Raw genomic sequence first — 7,503 nt, forward strand, 5'->3', positions numbered from 1 at the left:
CACACTTACTTCTCTATAACTAATTTGCAGCTTCTTTGCACTCCAGGGTGAAAATTACTGCGATACTCATTGTTTATCTTCCCTGTGCCTGGAGGTAAAACTCCCCTGCAATGACCACGTTTTTACTCACAGGGTTTCAGACAGGAGATCTTCATCTTCTTAAGCAAGAGGCAAAATCTACTTATTCACACATTGGTGCTATTTTAAAAAACAAAAAACAAAACAAAAACAAAAACAAAAAAAAAAAAAAAGAAAAAAAAGAAAGCAAAATGCCTACAGAAAAGATAATTTTGGTCATTACAATTAGGAAGAGAAGAAAATTTTCACCCTCCTAATTTTGGATGCTCTGTTCATATTTTTGGACAGAGAGAAAAATATTACAAAAATATTAACTCACCAAAAGACCAAAGTAAATAGGTTAGATTTCATTGATTTTAAATGGGAAAGAAAATGAATAATTACTTTATCCTATCTGATTTCTACAGACCATTGCGCATGTCTTCCATATTTCATCTTGATCCCACATCACAGTTAGAACTAGGCATTTCAGTCATTGAGAGTTTAAACTATTGTCTTTCACAGAGCAAAGAAAAAAAAAACCCAAAAAAATAAACCAACAACAAAAAAAACCAAACCACACACACAAAAAACCCCAATAGCACTAATGCCAAAGGCCCTTCAGTTACCTTACAAAGATCTGTTCAGTATGGGAGTCACAAAACAAAGGAAAAAAATTAAAGATTCAAACTTCCCTCAAAATCTGAATCAAAATGGCAATTTCCAGAAACAAAGTCTAGGGAAAGCTTCTTTCAAGACCTGAACCCAGCAGGCATTTGGTTCTGGATGTGTTGACAGCAAATAGTGCAGGACTCTGGAGAAAGAGGCTTCACCTTTCCATTCTTCAATACTATTCCAATTTGTCCAGTGCCCTTGGGTGCAGTGGTTCGTATTTATTTCTTTAAGTCATTGTTAAATGGTTTGTTCTGTTATCCCCCTATGTTTTCCCCAAGTTGGTTTCTCTCTAATTGTGCCCTTCCTACCTTCTGTCCCTCAAGGTATCCCCTCCCTTTATTCCAGACCCTTCTCTGCCTCTCAAGGCAACCCTGCCCCTTCTTCCAGAACATTCTCCGCCACTCAGTGCCTGGACCAATCCTCAGCCAAGATTTTTTCTTCCTCCCCCTATCCTAGTTGGTATCTGCCCCTGAACTCCATCTCTAGTGCCACCTTATTGGTTATCATTTTGTGCCCACACTCTGTTTTGTTGTGCCTTGAAACCCCATGCACAGAAGTGGTCAGTGCTCTCTGCATCCTGATGCCTCTGACTTCAATAAACTAGTTGGACTGCCACGACTGTGGAGAGTCTCCTCGTCCTTCCTTGCTCAGTCCCTGCCCTGCTGCTGAGGAATACGCCTCTCTGTGTGGAGCATTGCTAGCTCTAAGGTTCTTCCTCGGGCTTCACGCCAGCCAAGGCAGTTCCCCACACTCACTGCTCCACCAGAGCAAAAGAGAGCTAGCCCAGGTTTCAGTGGCACTCAGGCTCTGGCTATGCTGAGGTGGTCTTCACATTCTGAACCATCTTCTGTAATTGGTATTGAGACTTCTGTTTGTTCTGACTTCTTTGGCTTTGTGTCTTTTAGATCCTTTGTCTTTCGAGATTTTAAAAAAACTTGTTAGATGGAAAAGTACTGAAATTGCATTTTGAAATGCAATGCATTCACTGTCTCACAGAATTCCAGAATCAGTTAAGGCTGGAAGGGACCACAGTGGGGTCATGTGGTCCCACCTCCCTGCTCCAGCAGGGCCCTCCCAGAGCACAGGGCACAGGATTGTGTCCAGAGGGGTCTGGAATATCTCCAGCGAGGAAGACTCCATCCCCTCTCTGCACAATCTGTCCCAGTGCTCGGTCACTGCCCAGGACAGAGGTTCTCCCTCATGTCCAGGTGGAACTCCCTGGCTCAGTCCCTGCTCGTTCCTCTGGTGCCATTGCTGGGCCCCCGGAGCAGAGCCTGGGCCCTGCTCTGAGCCTCCCTGCACACAGGGACAGGCAGGGATGGGGTTCTCTCTCAGCTGGGCTCCCTTCAGGCTGAGCAGCCCCAGATCCCTCAGCCTTTCCTCAGCAGGGTGATGCTCCAGGCCCTTCCTCATCTTTGAGCCCTCTGCTGGACCTGCTCCAGGAGCTCCATCTCTGTCTTGTGTGAAGAGCCCAGACCTGGACACAGCACATCAGATAAGCATTTTCCAAAAGTAAGAAAATTGTCTCCACTGTAACTTGTCCCAGGGAAGTATTTTTAATACTTTCATTTTTCTAATGAACATGACTACAGATGAGGAAAAAGTGGTTGAAGAGTGGCCTCTTGTAGGAGTCTCATTTTGATGTCATAAGGAATTTGTCAGAGCTCTGAACAGGATATTGCTTCTGATTTGGGTCAAGAGTCAAATACTTTTTCCAACAAATGGGAATTAAGAAGAATTAACACATCCAGGGAAACTCCTGAAGTCTCTGCATGAATAATGCAACTCCCATGTTTCTAGGATTTTCAAAGGTGTCTAGAGGGCAGGGACAGAGGATGGAAGAGGCAGCAGTGCACTGGAATACTTTTATAAAAAACTGTGCCTACTTGACTTCAATTTCACTGATATTCACCTCCTGCTCTTCTGGAGTAAAATGGTTGTGCCACGTGTCTGCAAAACTAATAGGACAAAAATTGTGTACAATATGGGGATTTTTCTGTAATCTTTTACAACACAAATAACATACTGACTTTCACATCCTTTTTTAAAATTACTGTTTGGTTGGTGATTATTTGCGGGAGATAAAGTTTGAAGGCTTCTACATTAATTAAGTTTCATCTTTTTAGACTGTTCTTTACATGTAAAGGTAATTGGTTTTAGTTGTTATAAATCTTGTGTAAAATTCCTCAAGCAATAAACACAAGCTGTATCTCAGTAATTGTCTATTGACTACACTTTCCAGTATGAATTAAATTTCAATTACAAACTTCCTTTCTTACAGTATCAGGTTGGAAGTCTGCATTTTGAACACGTAAATATTCTCATCTTGTGCAAATTTGTCTCACATTATACTGGAAGAAGAGACAGATTCATTGAGCAACCATCAGTCTGAATATCAATACAGCATGACAATAATAGTTGCATGTCAAAACCCAGGTTTCCTCTGCAAATTCCCAGACAGCAACAAAGACTCGTTTCCAACCCTAATTATTTTTATTGCTGTTACATTGTGCTCTTCTCTGCTTCATCTTTAAAAGTTAATGGCTTGATTAGGAAGGAGATCCTAAACTCAGTCAAACTTTCACAATGACCACAAATGGCATCAATTCCTACTTAACTGGGAGTATTTACTTATGCATAGGATAGGCTGAGCAATCACGTCTCTTTCTGAAAAGAACTCCACCAAGACTTTCACAAGTGTTTATCTGGAGTTGGGTGCCCACAGTTTGCTGATGCTTTCAGAGATGTCCCAGCATACCTAACTGCAATTTTTTGTTGTGGGACACATTTCACATAAAAGTAGCTGAACCCCATCTGTGAAATCTACATGACTTACCCAGCACCACAAAGTCTAGTGAGTAGATCCACAGGGGTATAATCTAGGATGAGGGAGATAACAAATATCCTCCCACATCACATCTGGGGAAGACATGATGGCTTGGGGCCTGAAAACAGCCAGCTGACCTGCTGGAAAGAGCACCAAAGCCCTCTGGAAAAAAAAAAAAAAATATATAATGCTGATTCAAATAGTACAAAATACCATAATGGGCTATTGCTGCCAGAAAAGGAGGTCTCTGTCCTTCTTTTTTGTCCCTTCCTCACAGCTCCCATCCTCACCTGTTCTGACTCTGGCTGCAATAATTTTATTAAATAAAATAGCAGAAAACTCCCACCATTCCTTCCTCCCCTGAGAGATGGGGTCCTAAGAACTCCAAAAGCAGCGCCAAACTAATGGACAGGAGAATACACCCTGGAAGGGAAGGCTGGAAGTAGCTCCTACCCCAGAGTCACAGATGTGAGCTTTGAATCCTTTCCCTCAAAGGCTCAGGCCTCCTGACTTTGCAAAGGTCTTGTAACACTCAGAGAGAAATAATCCCACTTGCTGCCCATAGGCTTTACAATGGGACTCTGGGTGCCCAAGATTTCTTGTGTCTTTCCTAGAGGAGTGTCTTGGATACCCCATGGCATCTGAAGGCCCTGGACATGTATGTGTAGGCACATGAATCTCTCCATCAGCTATCTCAAGTGATGCCACTATATTTCAGTAATACCAGTGACTTTAAAGGGTTATATTCCCTCCAAGAAAAGGAGGGAATATAAACTCTTAATTGTTGCATGAAGTGTGAAAAAGCAGAAGTTTGTTTACAAGCAGTTCAAGTCAGAGCATATTGAATGCTTTTTAAGGTATAAAATAGGAACTAATAAACAAGAGATTTCAAGGTATGTGCTCAGGACATCTGCATTTCAAATTTCCGAGTTCCTGTTCAGGAATGATAATAAATTTAACTGGCTCAGTGTTACTATATTTCTGATAGGGGAAAAAAAAAAACAAAAAAACAGAATACGCAACATATACACATATGTCTGTAGATTATCCCACATTTATCTAAAATATAGACATTTTTCCATTCTCTTGTATTTGACATAACTGAAAAAAAGAAAAAAAAAAAAAGGAGAAATAAAAATATCAATACTCCCTGTGCAGGAGTCCTGGGAATGGGACTGAAAAGAACATAATGGTACAGGCACATAAAAGTGAAAGCTGACCATGTCACTTGACCACTGCAACATGAAAAGCTCCATTAGCGAGATTTGTCCTTTTCCTTCTCTTCTCCTCCGTGTAGGATTTGTTCTTCTGGCTGTGAAATCAAGACTTCAGCAAACAGTGCCACCATATGGGCCTTCAGTGGAACTGTATGCGCTCAGTGAGATCCTAGCAGGAAAAGGAAGGAAAAGAAAACCCCACACTACAGCATTTCTATTAATTTAATCCTATCTTTTAATCTCAGCTCTGGAAATTCTCTCTCTCTAGCAAGAAATTGAAGGTTTTATTGTGTCTTACATAATAAGGTGAAAAGACCTTAGTTTTACTTTCAGTGCAATAACTTGGTGCTTGCAAATTTCTCACTTCAGGTTGTCTCTTCAGAATGCATGACCCCCACTGCCAACAGGCAGAATAAACCAGTTCCGTATACTTCTAATGGATTTATTTAAAAGGATGATGTGAGGAGTCAATTTACTTTTGATTTGTCTCAACCCTGGTTGTCAGAGGCCTGTGGGGGAGGAGCTGCACATGTGCCATGTCAAGGAGGCAGCTAGGAGAAGATGGAGGAAAACCTTGACTCCGAGGAGACTTTGCCTGGCAACCAGCTCATATCTCACATGGGACAGGCAGTCAGCAGGAGAACATCAATAACACTGAACCCTCCAGAAACATTCTGCAAATGGCAAAATGTCTCTACCAATGGACTGCAGTGGGACAATGGATTGGGCCAGCGGTGTCCTGTCACTAGGTGGAGTTTAGGGGAAGCCAAGGGCATAAAAAGTAACAGCGTCACAAGCTCTCCGGGCTTTTGAATCTTCCAAAGGCAGGCTCCTGCCCTCACTGGCTTGTGCTTGTCTCTGTCCTGCTTCCCTGTGTCCCTGACCTACAGCCTGCCTGCTTCATCTCTGTGTACCTGCCTGAGTCACCTGTGTCCAGCCCTGCCCAACTCTGAGCCTGACCACTACTGTGATCCTCGCTGTGACACTGTCCAGGCTTCTGGACTTCCTGCCTTGTGTTCCCTTGCCTCATGTCAAATCGCCTGTCACCACAGGAATTGTCCCCAGGCAAGCAGCATGCACAACCCCCGCCTTGTGGATGTCAAGAGCACTCCCCAACCCCTGGTGGTAAAGCCCTCCTTTTCCCCGTCTCTCCTCTCTCCCCCTCACATTTTGCTTCCTCTTGCTCTGTCTTTTCTAGCCTTCTTTAGTAGGGTAACTCCTTTTTGTTTTATTTTTTCATTATCAATAAATGCTTGCCCTGTTTGGCTTAATTTTAGTTCTGACTGTGGGAGACAAGAAATCCTGCTCATTTTAGCTCAACAGAAAGCACTCTGGGGAAAGGTTCAACTAACAGTGAGGTACAAAAACCAGGTCCTGTAACCAGACACCAGGTTATATGGCTGGCATGTGCTTACCTCATGTATGAGGCAGTGACTGGCTGGGGAGGTGCATGATGACACATGATCAGAGAGCTGATTGAGTAAAGGGATGCATGAATGGTGGCTCTGCAGTGACAGGGAGCCAATATATGCTTGTTTGGGTTAAGTTTAGAACATAAAAGTCTTTTGTTTGTTACAATAAACAATGTATGGGACAAGCAAGGAGGTCTGTGTGTCTTTGTTGCCCATTGCTGTGCCCAACCATCTATTTTTAAAATAACTTGTCACAACTCCCACGGTGCAACATGACATTTTTATTGGTGGCAGCAGCAGTCAGGGTGACCCCAGCCTAGGCAGATACCAGCAGCTGGATTATCCTCACTGCAGATGCAACTACAAGTAATGCTAGTGTAGATTCACAGCAAAAAGATGACAAGAACTTCTCACTGATCACCTGGGACATTGATTGGCTGGATCTAGGAAGTATGAAAGATCAAGCTAGTCGAATCTGTACATACCTGGTGTTATACAGTCCACATATTATGTTTTTACAGGAGGTCATCTCACCAATCTGCAGATGAAATCAGGCAATTACTATTATCCCAAATAACACAGATGAGTATTTCACTGTCATCATGTTAAAGAAATGAAGAATGAAATTAGTGAAACATGAAATAATACCTTTTCTGACAACTACCGTGAGGAGAAACCTTTCAGTTTCACATGTAAGCATATTTGGCATTAAACTTTGCCTAATGACCTCTCATCTGGAGACTACTAAAAACACTCAAAGGAATGTATAAAGCAGCTGCAAATAGTGTTAAACTAAATGCAGAAGGCACCTGAGTCAACCACTCTCATATTCTGAGGGGATATTTGGTGGTTTTAAATAGCTTAGTTTTTGGTGAGGATGGAAAAAGCCAGCCAGAAGTAATTTTTGCTGTGAGGAGCTGCTAGCAGGCAAAACCAATCACTGGCTAGCTTTGAGAATAGGCACAATGCTAAGATATTTAGAAAAGCTGCTAATGCCTCTATGAGAAAATATTTAAGATAGACAGAAACCACAGGAACCTCTCTTTCTCCCTACCCTTGGAGTGGTGGTGGTGGTGGGGGCTGTTGGGCCCCTCTCCAGTGCGACCAGACAGGCCCCCATCTCGGAGGTGGTTGCTGGACCCTATCCTGACACAGCCACCAGGCCATGCCACCGGGGGCCATCCTGGCACCACAAGCAACCATGCAGCTGCCACCATCCCAGTCCAGGAGCAGCCACGTGGCCAGGACTATGCAGCTGAAATCGGAGCGACCAGGGTGGTCCCGCATAGCCACAGCTATCTTAGCATGGTTCGCA

The 7,503-nt window shown here is 43.1% G+C and overlaps 1 pseudogene; it reads left to right on the forward strand.

Annotated features, from left to right (window-relative positions):
* Positions 1-5,337: 5,337 nt before the first annotated feature.
* Positions 5,338-7,144, forward strand: LOC110475044 (tyrosyl-DNA phosphodiesterase 2 pseudogene; annotated as a pseudogene).
* Positions 7,145-7,503: the final 359 nt, after the last annotated feature.

This window comes from Lonchura striata, chromosome Z (genome assembly GCF_050655825.1).
Source record: "Lonchura striata isolate lonStrDom1 chromosome Z, ASM5065582v1, whole genome shotgun sequence".
Lineage (NCBI taxonomy): Eukaryota > Metazoa > Chordata > Aves > Passeriformes > Estrildidae > Lonchura > Lonchura striata.